We start from the raw sequence: 15060 nt of genomic DNA, 5'->3' as shown, positions 1-15060 counted from the left end.
CCAAAGGGACACGTCCTCGCACACTAACCCCCCTCAGACAGACACACACATTTGCCATTCACAGGAATCAAACCCCTACCTAGTTATGTTATGACACTTGAGACGGACGCATTAGCAGAGCGCTATTCGCATTACTGGGAGTCTTTCTTTCTCATGCTCTACTTATAGGGTGCTGACATCAGCAGTGTTTAGCAAAGGGGAGGGGCATCCTGTAGTCTGTTCACCCAGTTTCCAAAAGGGACTTTTCCTCACACACTAACCCCTCACACAAACACACACACTTGCCATTCACAGGAATCAAACCCCTACCTAGTTATGTTATGACACTTGAGACGGACGCATTAGCAGAGCGCTATTCGCATTACTGGGAGTTTTCCTTTCTCATGCTCTACTTATAGGGTGCTGACATCAGCAGTGTTTAGCAAAGGGAGGGGCATCCTGTAGTCTGTTCACCCAGTTTCCAAAAGGGACTTTTCCCTCACACTCTAACCCCCCCACACAAACACACACACTTGCCATTCACAGGAATCAAACCCCTACCTAGTTATGTTATGACACTTGAGACGGACGCATTAGCAGAGCGCTATTCGCATTACTGGGAGTCTTCCTTTCTCATGCTCTACTTATAGGGTGCTGACATCAGCAGTGTTTAGCAAAGGGGAGGGGCATCCTGTAGTCTGTTCACCCAGTTTCCAAAAGGGACTTTTCCCTCACACACTAACTGCCGTCACACAAACACACACACTTGCCATTCACAGGAATCAAACCCCTACCTAGTTATGTTATGACACTTGAGACGGCCGCATTAGCAGAGCATGCTATTCGCATTACTGGGAGTTTTCCTTTCTCATGCTCTACTTATAGGGTGCTGACATCAGCAGTGTTTAGCAAAGGGGAGGGGCATCCTGTAGTCTGTTCACCCAGTTTCCAAAAGGGACTTTTCCCTCACACACTAACCCCCCTCACACAAACACACACACTTGCCATTCACAGGAATCAAACCCCTACCTAGTTATGTTATGACACTTGAGACGGACGCATTAGCAGAGCGCTATTCGCATTACTGGGAGTTTTCCTTTCTCATGCTCTACTTATAGGGTGCTGACATCAGCAGTGTTTAGCAAAGGGGAGGGGCATCCTGTAGTCTGTTCACCCAGTTTCCAAAAGGGACTTTTCCCTCACACAAACACACACACTTGCCATTCACAGGAATCAAACCCCTACCTAGTTATGTTATGACACTTGAGACAGACGCATTAGCAGAGCGCTATTCGCATTACTGGGAGTTTTCCTTTCTCATGCTCTACTTATAGGGTGCTGACATCAGCAGTGTTTAGCAAAGGAGAGGGCATCCTGTAGTCTGTTCACCCAGTTTCCAAAAGGGACTTTTCCCTCACACACTAACCCCCCTCACACAAACACACACACTTGCCATTCACAGGAATCAAACCCCTACCTAGTTATGTTATGACACTTGAGACGGACGCATTAGCAGAGCGCTATTCGCATTACTGGGAGTTTTCCTTTCTCATGCTCTACTTATAGGGTGCTGACATCAGCAGTGTTTAGCAAAGGGGAGGGGCATCCTGTAGTCTGTTCACCCAGTTTCCAAAAGGGACTTTTCCCTCACACACTAACCCCCCTCACACAAACACACACACTTGCCATTCACAGGAATCAAACCCCTACCTAGTTATGTTATGACACTTGAGACGGACGCATTAGCGGAGCGTGCTATTCGCATTACTGGGAGTTTTCCTTTCTCATGCTCTACTTATAGGGTGCTGACATCAGCAGTGTTTAGCAAAGGGGAGGGGCATCCTGTAGTCTGTTCACCCAGTTTCCAAAAGGGACTTTTCCCTCACACAAACACACACACTTGCCATTCACAGGAATCAAACCCCTACCTAGTTATGTTATGACACTTGAGACGGACGCATTAGCAGAGCGCGCTATTCGCATTATTGGGAGTCTTTCTTTCTCATGCTCTACTTATAGGGTGCTGACATCAGCAGTGTTTAGCAAAGGGGAGGGGCATCCTGTAGTCTGTTCACCCAGTTTCCAAAAGGGACTTTTCCCTCACACACAAACACTTGCCATTCACAGGAATCAAACCCCTACCTAGTTATGTTATGACACTTGAGATGGACGCATTAGCAGAGCGCGCTATTCGCATTACTGGGAGTTTTCCTTTCTCATGCTCTACTTATAGGGTGCTGACATCAGCAGTGTTTAGAAAGGGAATGTGCATCCTGAGTGTCTTTTCCTATTTGCCAAAAGGGACATTTCCCTCACACAAACTTACACACACACAGACACACACACACACACTGAGCACTTGCAGGATTTGAACCCCTATCTAACTATGTCATGACACTTGAGACGGACGCATTAGCGGAGCGCTATTCGGATTACTGGGGAGTTTCATTTCTCCTGCTGTACTTCTAGGGTGCTGACATCATCTGTGTTTGGAAAGGGGAATGTGCATCCTGTGGGGAAGCAGACACCAAGCACACTATGGCTAAGCTGTCATTCCCTAGGGCAAACAGCCTATTGTTGACCTCTACACCATTATGTTTAATTGTCAAATGCACATTATTTGTTGCTGATAGACTGTTTGCATATCTTTATTGCCATAGCATTCCCTGTTGGTATGAACAACCTCTGCATCTGTGGAAACTGTTTGCATATGGGAGGGATCCACTATATCATGTATGTCTCTGTAGTCATTTAACTGTGTGCACTGGGCAGACTGCTGTAATGTGGTTGGTCCCTGGCATAACACATAACAATACCAGATATGTGTGTCCCACTGCTAAACCAAGATTTGGACTAAGTGTGTGAGCATGCCCAGTTCAGCCTTCCCATGGCATGTTGTCAAAGTGTGTGAGCATGCCCAGTGTGATTATTCCATATGTTGGACTCTGCAGCCCACCACATTTGTGGATGTGTGTGAACTTCACAAACTATCACCCGTTCATGGTTGTGGGTTGTGTGTCATGTTGTGTAGTTACTGTACAACTGCTTTGTGTGTGAACACAACAGGATTATACTGTGCCTGCAGTGTTTGCATGGGATACTTTGCATGCAGTCGTCAACATCCTTTCACACTGACCTAACACTGTAGTACTGTATAGTGTACTGGCAGTACTTTGACTGTGGTGGACAGTAACCTGGGCTTTACTGCTATCACTGCTTTACATTCTGATCGTGGGCACAACAGCCTGGTTGGGGCCAGTTGTGTACATCTGACCATGTTGCATTCTGTTCAGATATGCACTACTTACACCAGACTTGCCCAACATTGTTAGTGTATCCCACAACATAGGTGTACAATTGCAAACACTAGCGTTGTGCCCTAGTCCATGGCTAATGCAAGTTGGAGAGTGTGTTTGTCCTTCAACACACATTGTAAGTGGAGTTTGCCATGACCAATGTAATGGTTGGTATACTGTGCCTCTGTCTACCTGTGACATGACAGTGATACCCAGGATAAACCTACCATCTCCCGTCCACCCATCAGGATTCCTATTGAGGAAGATTGATAAGTGACTCTATGGGTAGCCTGTGCTGAGGGTTCACTCATGGGTGGGGGTGGCTTCTGTGTTATGGATCACACAGTACAGCCTGTCCTATGTAAGTCAGTGCTGGGGTTCAGGTCTGTCATGTGCATAGCTCACTGCCATTCAGATTGTACTATGTGCAGCATTTTTATTGATGCCAGCAACACATGCAGAACATGGCATGTGTGTAGGCTGATTGATACTCCTGATGTGGTACTGTTGGGGACTTTACAGTTGATGGAGGTGTCTGCTGAGGTACATCCCACAGGGGCTATTGTAGTCGATTGTACCACTGATGCAGGAGGACTGCAGAGCCACAATGACCTCACCTTATGTAGATCTGACATCCTTCATGATTAGGTGGGTATATGGTATGTTTCTGTAAACACTACAGCACATGTTTGTCCAGTGCAGGATATCTATCACCCTGTGTCCCCAGGTCTCTCATTACATGTTAACTACATAATGGGTTAACACCTATGTGGTAATTGGTGGGCACTTACTGTATATCCACGGGGTTGACTATACACATTTCTGCACTTAGCTTGCTGACATAGCTATGGCACCAGTTGTCTGTTTGTATGTGGCCCTTTTGTGGGATGCATGTGTCAGCTGGTGGATCATATGTGGTGAGCGGTTTGTAGTCCTCTGCAAACATGTTAGGACACAGTCCTTCCATGTTTGCCTGTACCTATGGGACATATATACCAGACGAGGGGGATACCAGGTCCAAGCCTTGTGGGATGCCAGTTATATCTGGTTTGTAGTCTGACATGGCTGAAGCATGTCTGACCATGTCTGTTCTGTCCTTGGTCTGGTTTGCAACCCCTCTACTGACATGTGGGTTTATATTTACACTGGTGAGCCTATCTATACTGAACATGTAGGGTATTGTATAGACGCCTTTGCAAGGTCCAGATCCACTGTGTGGAGCACATTGCCCTCATCAATGACCTGAATGACTGTTTCAATTGGGTCCAACATGGTTAGGGGCAGGATCTGCACTTGAGAAGGCCACACTGTGTTGGGTCCGTGTCAGTAGGTCCCCGACATCCATATTTCTGTGGTACATGCTGCTCCTTTCCATAGCTGTGCAATCTGGGCTTCTCAGGATTCTGGGGTAGTACTGTTCAGTATCCACTCAGGCAACACCTTTGTTGAGAAGGACCACTGTTGCTGTACACTGCTCTTTGGGTACATATTCTGTGGTACGGCTGGCATTGAGCAGTAGTGTGGTGTGGCATTCCATTCATCTTAGACTCCATGTTGCACATCGCCCAGGTCACCATCTCATACCATTGCTGCTGTGTGTTTTGCTTTGGAGATGTTGTCTGTTACCTCAGCATCTGCTATGTCAGGGGGCCAGCTGTCTGCTGGGATACATATTCTGCATACATGGGGGTGTGGGGGTTTGCACTGCACCTGTCGGGATGTATGTTGGCAATATGTGTGTGTGTTTGTGGTGTTTGTGTGATTCAGTCCATATCTGTGAATTCACAAGATGGCTCCTACCATCAGTTGTGTAAGCCTTGGGATTATCCTTCATGTCCTGTACAATTTGTATCTACATAGGTTCATAGGTTCATACTAGGCTATCCACCCTGGGCATTTGTTAGGCTAGCCAGAGTGTGTGTGGCTTTTGAGACCCCTTGCTATCTGGATATTATGGCCATGTATTGTTTGCTTAGCTGTGCCTCTGTCTGGACATCACACAGTGAAGACCCCCACTGTAACTCTACAATCATCCATCCACTTGGCAAGATTCCTGTTGAACAATGTCAGTGAGGGGCTCTGCCTAACATGGGGTGGGAGTCTGGTCCAGGGTGTGTGGAGCCTCTGGATTATGTATCTGTCCCACCAGCACATCCTATTTCATTATGTGTTGGGGTTGACATCTCTCACTCTCGCAGCTCCAATGGATATGTGTTGTCTGGGGTGGAGCAGGTCCATTACTCCTGTGTTAGGCATGGCCTCCTACAACAGGCATGCAATGCCTCTGTGTGGGCAGTCTGCGACTGGAGTCAGCTGGGGTGTCTACAGCCTAGCAGCATATGACATATATGTATGACACTTTATCCTCTTGGTAAGGTACCTTTGCAGTCTTCCTAACTGCTGCAGGTGTCAGGTAAGGTAGATCCCACATGAGGCATTGTACTGGATTATGGGTGTGATTGGGATAAAGTATAGGGGCACAGTGGCCTCTGTTGCCATAGATGTGACTCCTTTCCTAATACAGTGTCACATGTAGACAGTCTTCCTAGCCACATTGGCAATGTGGGTGTCACATAACAGGTTACTGTTCACTTGTGTCCCTTGGTCCCTGGTTACTCCTTCCATACATAATGGTTTACCACCTTTGTGGTATTTCGTGGTACCTTGTCTGGTATTTGGTGGGACATTCATACTGTCCAGTGTCTTCCGGACGGTTGGGGGGTTATTGTGTGTGAGAGTGCGGTCTGTAGCATACTACAGACTGCACAGCAGTCTTGCCTACAGTTAGTTGCACGTGGGTGAACTCCACTGCCTTGTGCATTGTCAGTTACCTGGACGCCTGGGTGTCTGTGCTGCCTATGGTTACTCACCTCCTTTTATGTAGTGTTCCAGGTTTTGGGGCCATGACACATGGTACATGGTATAACCTGGTAGTGCTGGTGTGCTGTCAGGAGCCTTGCAGCAGGTTTCTGTCACTGCACAGACATCGATGTTCTCTATTCTGGGGATGGCCTAGGAGCATGCATATTGGGGTGTACACATCTGGCATCGGTCATCATTTCCCTTATGTTTCTTCCCACTTATGTTTTCTCGGGTGGCGGGTCAGTCTGTTCAGCCTTGCCTACAAAAGGCTGTGTGGAGGTGGCCAAGGCCTTATCCACTATTCAGACGCCCAGGCGTAACGGGTGCAGGCCATCCCAAGGGCAGCTGCATGGATTGTCAAGCATGACATCCCAACCTGACAGACATTGGATCCCCTTGGACTGACACCAGTAAATGTGCTACTTGCTATGACTGATCATTCCATGTTTCTACTGTGGCATTATTCTTGGTAAGGGTAGGTTGCTGCAAACGGTGAGTGTCATACCAGCCTGGACTACATAATCGGATAGCTCATCTGTGTCTCTTTACATGTAGGCTAGGGCAGTACACCTCGGGTCATTCACACCAGCATGGACTATGACTGCATCATATTTCTGTTTGCTTTGGAGTGACCTTCATATTTCTGTTATGTGGCATATTGTGGCGGCCTACAGGCAGCTTACTGTACCCTTTCCTTTGTTCAGTCTGCTGTGCGGGACAGCAGTGTGTCTGACTATGGAGTCACCTATTACAACTGTATCAGGCATGTTGTTTCTCCTTCTGGCCTGTGACTGTTTGGCACACCAGCTTTGTGTGCTATGTGTTGCATGTGCTATGTTTGGAGGCTGTTTCATTGGGTGTCTGCTTTATTGGCCTCTGTTGGTGTGCTGTGTGTGTGATTTCTGCCTCCGGGAATGTCTTTCTGTGTTTATGTGTTTGGTTTGCAGTTGTGGTAGGTCTATGTGGGTATGTGTTTGTGGTGTGTGTGGTTACCTTCTCCTACTGACTTGTTGTGGGTGTACTGAGTTGGGGAAGCTCTGCCTCCGGTTTGGATGGATGGTTGCATCTCTCACATATATTTGTATTTCTTGGGTGGAGTTGGTGGTTGTCTGTGTACTTGGGGCAGGTGTAACATTGGCTCAGGGTTCACAGATTCCACTTGTTGTGCCTGGCCTTACTGGATTGCATGTGTGGACAGATTATATTGCCATACTACTGATCAGTAATTACGTCATTGTTCATGCTTGCTCTATCATGTAGTAGCTTCCTCTTTCTCTTGCATGTTTTGGTTATGGCTGGTGTCCACCATGCCAGATTTAGGCACTGTGTCTTGTTTTAATTTGGGACTGCATAATCCAAGCATTCCTGGCGGTGTTCATGGAGTGGCTGTCTTGCAGGTTCTGAGGCGTGGCCCATATTTTGCACCTGCACGGGAACTTTCATGGCTTCAACATCATTTTGGAGGTGTGCACATAATGCTTAGCACATGTTTTCCACTGTGTTTCCCAGACAGGGACTGTGGTCAGGATTTGTATATCCAGTGTGATTACTATATGGTCTGGTGTTACCAGTGTGCAATACACTTCTCATCTTAACATCCCGTACCCATGTTGCTGATTATCACATCCAGTATGCTTGCCCCTCTTGTGGGTGTGCTACGTTGTTCCTGGGCCTTTTGGTTTGTGGATTTAATGACCTTTTGTCCTACACTGTTGCAGCTGGTATAATGCTCCCAGTCTATGTGTCTGGGTATTTGCAGTCACCAAATATAATGTGGTTTGGAGGACTTGATATATTCATGTATTCCAGCATGGGCGCAATGCAGTTCCTGGTGTTGGGCCAGTACTCTGTGGCAGGCTATACACTGGTGGGCGGTTTTAGCCACTGTTACTTGTGCATGGCTAGTCCATGCTGCTTTTCTGGTGGTACCAACATGGGGGTGTGGTTATCCTTGTCATTCTTGATGGTCACCCTCCTTTGTAGCTTGTTCCAAGTGTTGAGGATGTACAGCACAGTCTGAGGTGTAACCTGGTGGTGTTAGGGTGCTGTTGTGAGCCTTGCCTCAGTATTCTGTTACAGCACAGTTATCAACATTCTCCATACTGGGTGGGCTTAGTCTGCATGCATCTTGCTGTTTGACCTTATCCCTTATCTGATTCTTATCCCTTCTGGTACCTATGGAGATAGGTTTGTGTTTTGCGCCTTCCTATTCAGGGCACACTGTGCATGACAACAGCCTTTGCCAGTATCCATACGGCCTGCACTGATAGGTGCATGCCAGTCCTGGCAGGTGGTGCATCATGTCATGCTCAGCATGTCATCCCAGACTGGCACACAGTTCGTCCCCTTTGCCTACCTGCATTACTCCGGTAATTGTTGCACTTCATCATCTCGTTGTCCTGTTGTGGCATGCTGCTTGTTGAGGGTAGGATGTTAGACGGGTCCTCAGGTGTGCATATGGTACTTGGTGTTACATTACTTGACACACAGCATTCATGCCTCAGGTGGTGCTGCAGGGCTGCCTCTGTCGGATGCACATATTACACTTCCCTGTACATGTTTGTGAACAGGTTGTGTCACATTAGGCATCCCTGTTACTATATGGTGAGTCGGAGAGGGGTATCATTCCCAAGGTTCCTACTGAGCCAATGTATGTGCTATGCATTGCCTCTTTGCCAAAGCCAGGGCATACTGGGCACGCCTCCTTCTGCCTACTGGGGCAGGCTCAGGTTGTTCCTCCTCCGAGTCACGCTGTGCCTGTGGTGGCCTTGGCGATGGTGGGGGGCTGTTTGGCCCAGCCCTATGGTGATCCTGCTGCAGCTGTTTTCGCATGATCATATTATGTAGCATAGCACATACCATGACAATTTGGGTACATGTAGTTGGTGTGTACTGCAAGGCTCCACCAGATGTGTCCAGACACCGGAACCGTGACTTGAGCAGCCCGAACACACGCCCTATTACATTCCGTGTTTGTGCGTGTGCCTCATTATGGCGTTCCTGTTCAGGTGTGTGTGCATTTCTGATGGGTGTCATCAGCCACGGCTCCAGTGCATATCCAGCATCCCCACTAGGTGTCCGTGTGGGATGTCCCCATTGGCAAATGTCTGGTACAGCTGCGTCAGATGCCAGATGTGGGAATCATGGTAGCTCCCAGGACAGCCGGCACACACATTCATTATTATGCCCTGGGCATCACACACGACCTGGCAGTTGATGGAGGGGAAGCCCTTGCGGTTTATGTAGGCCCTACCCCGCCTCCTGCTGGTGCTTTGATGCATATGTGCGTGCAGTCTATGGCACCCAGTACCTCAGGGTATTCCGCTATTTGCTGGAAGAGACGATGTTGCTGGCCAATACCTCACGGGCATTGGGGAAGTATACATGATCACCGACATGTGCTGACATGGCATCCAGGAACTGGTGCAGTACCCTGGAAGCTGATGCCTGTGATATCCCCATCATATCGCCAGTTGGTCTCTGGAAGGTACCTGTTGCTAGTATTCTTAGGCCAACACATACCTTGGTTTCCACTGGGATGGGTTCCCCTCTGTTGGTTCTGTGTGTGAGGTGTGGCCTGCACAGCTCCACTATTTGCTGCAGGAGGTCTCTGTCCACTCTATAGCGCTCTACTATCTCCAGCTCATGTAACCCGTGGTAGGTGACCCTGGGCCTGTACACTCTTCTCCGCCTCCTCACTGCGGGTTGTCTGGCACCATCTGCATTGTCACCACCCTCAGCAAGTCGCCTATGTCTCATTATGACAGCTATGGCAGCCCCTAACATTTCTGCTCTGAGTTCAGCTTTTTCAGTTTTCACTTCTGATAACTTAACTCCTGTCTTGCAGTGTCTCTTGAGAGAAACATTCTGCACTGCTGTTTGCAGAGTTTTAAGTGCTGGGCTGGCCTAGTATTCTGCCTGTGTAATTGCCTGCATCTAATTGTTTTCACCTGCTAGCTCCAGCAGTATTCCCTGCTAACTTCCTAGTACATCTGTTGTTTCCTTTTTCCTTTCTGTTTCCTCAGGGTGGGGCCGTGTGCAAACCAGCAGAAACAGGCTCACAGTGGCTTACACGCGCGCACACACACTTACACAGTTCAAGATCTGCTTATTCAGTTTTAAACGCGTGCACGCCCGCGCAAACGGTGTTAAACAGCTCCCAACACGCTCCCACATGCTTAGTCTGCCTTACACGCGCGCACACTGCCTTACACGCGCGCACACTGCCTTACACGCGCGCACACCGTCTTACTCGCGCTTCACGGCGCGCACACGTGCGCATACACGTCCAACAAGAAACTTTGGTGTAGGCAACAGTGTACACCTTCCATTTCTTGGCTTTCTCATGTTTACTTGGGGGCACACCTCCTCCCTTGATGTCTCTCTGACATCTGTCATGTAACTCTACCTTCCAATGACTTCTATCCCTTTCTACCATTCCCCCCTGTGATGTCACCTATCTCCTACTCTGTTCCTCCCCCTTCTGTAACTCTTACACTACTCAGACTGTGCTCATTTACTATGTGACAGTGGTATTCAGTATCCTTACCCTAATTTGCATCAGATTGCCTACTAATGCTTAGTTACATCTCTTACACTTGGCTTCCCCCCTTGGCAACCACTACACGGTGGCCATGTTGGTTTTCCTATGCTGGTCCCTCCATTGACATTCCATATAATGCATACAACCTACATTTGTAGGTTTAAAACCTTCGTTTCATGTTTTATGCAGCGCAGCCCGTTTGCGTGGGGCTGCGCTGGGTTTACACATCGGCAATTGCCGAAAAAAAAAAAAGATTATTTTTCATTTTTTTGCATGGGGTTGCATTGCCAATGGCCACATATTTGGCCATTGGCATGCTGCCTATGAGATATGCACCCTTTATTTGGAGATGACATGGCTCCATTGCCGTGTTTGCAGAAACGTACTCAGTTGTCAACTGAGTACATTTCTGCAGCTAACACGGCTCTTACACGGGCTGTTCTGGGCTTCCTGGATCGCTAATCAGCCTCATTTGCATGCTATTCGGCTGCAAGTGGGCTGATTAGCTTAGCCACGCCCACTCCGTGTAAGAGCCGTGTTAGACTAACTCTTACACGGACTTTGGGCTGTTCCTGGATCACGAAGGCTACATGGAGTCTTACACTACTCTTAGACTCCGTGTAAGCCTTCGTGAATCCGGCCCATTGTGTTTGTTTTCAAGCACTTGAAATGTTTAGGCAAAAATAAAATATTGCAACTGTGTTGATAGATTCTACCAAGGGGCAATCTTAATAATTTAAAAGTGCCATACTTCTAATCTGTCTTGCACATGTGTTAAGTTGGCTTTCATCAAAAAAAAAAAAAAAAAAAAAAAAACCATTAAATTTCTCCAAAATAAGGACCTTTATCACCATTGAAAAGATGCCAACATTGAACCTTCTCATATTGACTATGACAATGTGATGGGGTCAATGTCAGGACTGAGCTGTAGTAATTCCTTAAAGGTAGAATCCCAGGTTTAGGTTCATTTTGATTATAAGTACAAAGTACAATATTTTATTAAAACTGTCAAAAAGTAGAATGGAAATATTTTCATTTATCCTTGACTACCAAATGCATCATTTTGAAAGCCTTCACAATGATATTCTGCCTTATTGTATTTTGCATGCTTTTGTTTCATGGTGGAAATATGAATTCGATTCATGGTGAAGAAATATTTTCATTGTGCTCTATTATATGAGAAATAAAAAAAATCATACATTATTTATTCTGAATGCAGAACATTTCTATCACTATTCTTATGCTTGTTCCTGCTTCCAAATCAACAGTCATGTGCTGTGACTTATATTGCGTTATGCTAGAGGTGCAATACATGCTATTACAACTGAAATTACTGCACCCTGTTGCCAAGAATCATTTAACATTTTTAATTTTTTTTTCTACAAAGTTTCAAATGACACAAAAATTTGGTCATATATTTTAAGGAACTATCAGTAGGCCTACAAATCCTTTTATCTACTTTGTATTTCTTATTCTAATCTCAAAAAACAAATATACTTGGCATTTTGATGTCTTGCAAACTTAGCAAATTATCAGAATCATATCAGTACATTCTTATGAGACCACAACTAAAACTAATCTTTTTTTCTTCATAAAATGTTATATATTTCTTCCACTGTAAATGTCATAGCAAACAAACATAGATATTACTAATGTATACAGACATGCACACATTTGAGATTGTACTGTTTCCTTTCCTTTACTGCTGTTCACTTGTGCCGTGTGCTATTTCAGGCTGAGTGTTCAGCTGCTGTACTAACATTTTAGGTAAGGTAAAGTTAGTTAAGTCTAGCCAGTACAGTTTTCTTTTCTTCAGAGTCACAAATATTAAATAAAGTAAATGTGAAATAAATATAGAGTATAATTATGACTTCAGGCCTAATACAAATATTTATTTCTGTATAGAAATTATATTCTATATCGAAATGCTATTTTCATTCTTTTTAAATGTGGCATACAAAATGACAATAAAATGATTTTGATTTAAAATTTTAAGATGCAGCTTGTACCTGCTTCTTTGCATTTAAAACAATGAGAAAAATCTAAGAAAAAAATTAGATGATAAAACCAGTAACACTGCCTGAATATTTAAAATGGATATGTCAGAATATTTTGAAATTATTGTTATATACATGAGGTAAAACTGCCAAAACACGAATACTTTCAAAGTCCTCTTCTCTCCATCCATCTAACTTTGATATTCTTTACTGATAATCTTACACTTTATACAGTTATTTCTGTCTTTCAGCGAAGTCCAAATGTGATGCAAATTCTTACTCAGATATCCCATCTTAGGCGATCTGACTAAACCAAAAATTGAATATCACACCAAACAACTATGATCCCAAAGAAAGCAAGCTTAAGCCTGCTGAAATTTACTTAACATTTAACGTGATAAGCGCTTTTGTCTACAGAATTAGAATACTTCATCAGGTAAAAAACAGCTAATATCAACAGTTTAAATAACCCTCCAACTCAGATCACATGGCATACAACATGATGACATCACAAATCTTATTTAATGTGGCAAGCCTTTAAAACTCAAATAGGTACTAGGTTTACTTATAAAAATCTAAATAAAACTGATAAAAAATGCTATGAACACTCATAATAATTTAATTTAAAATTTATATATATATATATATATATATATATATATATGTGTGTGTATAAACAGCAAACACTTAATACATTATTAGCAAGAAGAAATAGTATTGTGGGATTCATTTCAAAACTGCTTTCAGTTTCAAAATACAGTTAATAGAGGAATGATAATTCAATCCTCGCCAGTTGCAGGCATTCAACAAAGTCTGTCAAACTAATTCTCTCTTCTCAAGCATTATGGTCCCTCCACACACATTTCTGGTAACTTCTTCTACTATCATAAATTTAAAATAATGCTAAATGTATATATGGAAGTGTTTAAAAAGTGCATTGGTCATTTTATTTCTCTTAATGTCATATTTGTGTTCATATATACATTCTCTTAGTTTTCATTCTGTCTTACCTATATAGATACACAAAGTTGACATAAAGCAATGTAAACTACTCCTGTAGTCTCAAAATTATATCTCCCTTCCAAATGAAACTTATTACCAAGTATAGTGAAATAATCCCCCGGTTTAATGGATTTGCAAAAATTGCAGGTGTCACATTTTTTTCATACCAGGGATGACTGTGCAAGTTTCATTACTATTTATACTTTCAAACATATTTTTAAAATTAATTCCCTTATGCCAAACAATAACATTTTTTTCCCCCACCTTGTCTTTTACTTGTATATCATCCCCCATAAGTACCCAGTTTTTATTCAAAATCCATCTAAGTGCCTTCCAGTTAGTAATAAAATTACAAAACTTATTCAGTTGCATTAATGCTCTTGCCTGTATTGTAGGTTCTGTGCTACTAACATCTACGGTATTGTCAGTGTTAAGGATTGGTTTAAAGTGCCCTGTTGTTCCTTAATTCTGCACTTCCTGTATCAGATCTTGCAATAAGCTCTCTGATACCTTATTTTTGTGAACACATCCCTAAGTTTATTGCATTCTTCTTTAAAGTGAGAGTCTAAGGTGATCATAAGTGCTGCTCTCACCAGTTGTCCCTTTACCACTGCTCTTTTTGGGAGTGGGGGTCCACACTAGTTTAATCCAGGAATATATTAGAATACATGCTTTTTCTAAATATATGGGAGGTATACCTGTTGTTCAAATTATCTTTCTTGAAAAGTACATCTAAGTAAGCTATACTCTCATATCCTGTAGTGTGGGTAAAGGTCAAAAATCTGTTGCATTGTTGATATATTCTAAGAATAGAGCAATATGATCCTCTTTGTCCTTCTACACTATGAGTATATCATGCAGGTAACATGCATAAAATCATATAGAGTTATAAAACTAAACAAATAGAAATTGTGGAGAACACACTAAAGATCTGCTTTCCAGACAACCACAGTAAAATCCTTTGAGGAAAAAGTCCAATGCAGATCAACACTCTTTAAAGCACTTTAATAAAACGTAGTTTAAAACCATAAAACCTTAAAAGTGAAACAATACATAAATCCACTGATGAGCGCTTTTGGGCTCCTGCCCTTCATCAGATAACTTACAACTGTTACCAATTCTGCTTTTAACTAGCTAGCAACCAACCACATTTCAGTATTGTACCTGCCTATTTTGTAGGGCGGGTTTCATAGGAATATACTCATTAAGCCCTGGATATCTATGTGCCTGAAGCTCTATTATCCACTTTGTTTCCTCCCTTTCAGTGTAGTTATTTATATCTCCCCCTCTAAAACTCTTGTATACATTCCAAATCGCCCTAAATTTAAATTGATGTCCCTCATTTTCTTTTTCATGTCCGTACAAAGCATTATATTCATTC

Source organism: Protopterus annectens, chromosome 8.part0 (assembly GCF_019279795.1).
Source record: "Protopterus annectens isolate FY-2018-M chromosome 8.part0, PAN1.0, whole genome shotgun sequence".
Classification (NCBI taxonomy): domain Eukaryota; kingdom Metazoa; phylum Chordata; order Ceratodontiformes; family Protopteridae; genus Protopterus; species Protopterus annectens.
The sequence above is the reverse complement of the archived record's forward strand: the minus strand, read 5'-3'. Positions refer to the sequence as shown.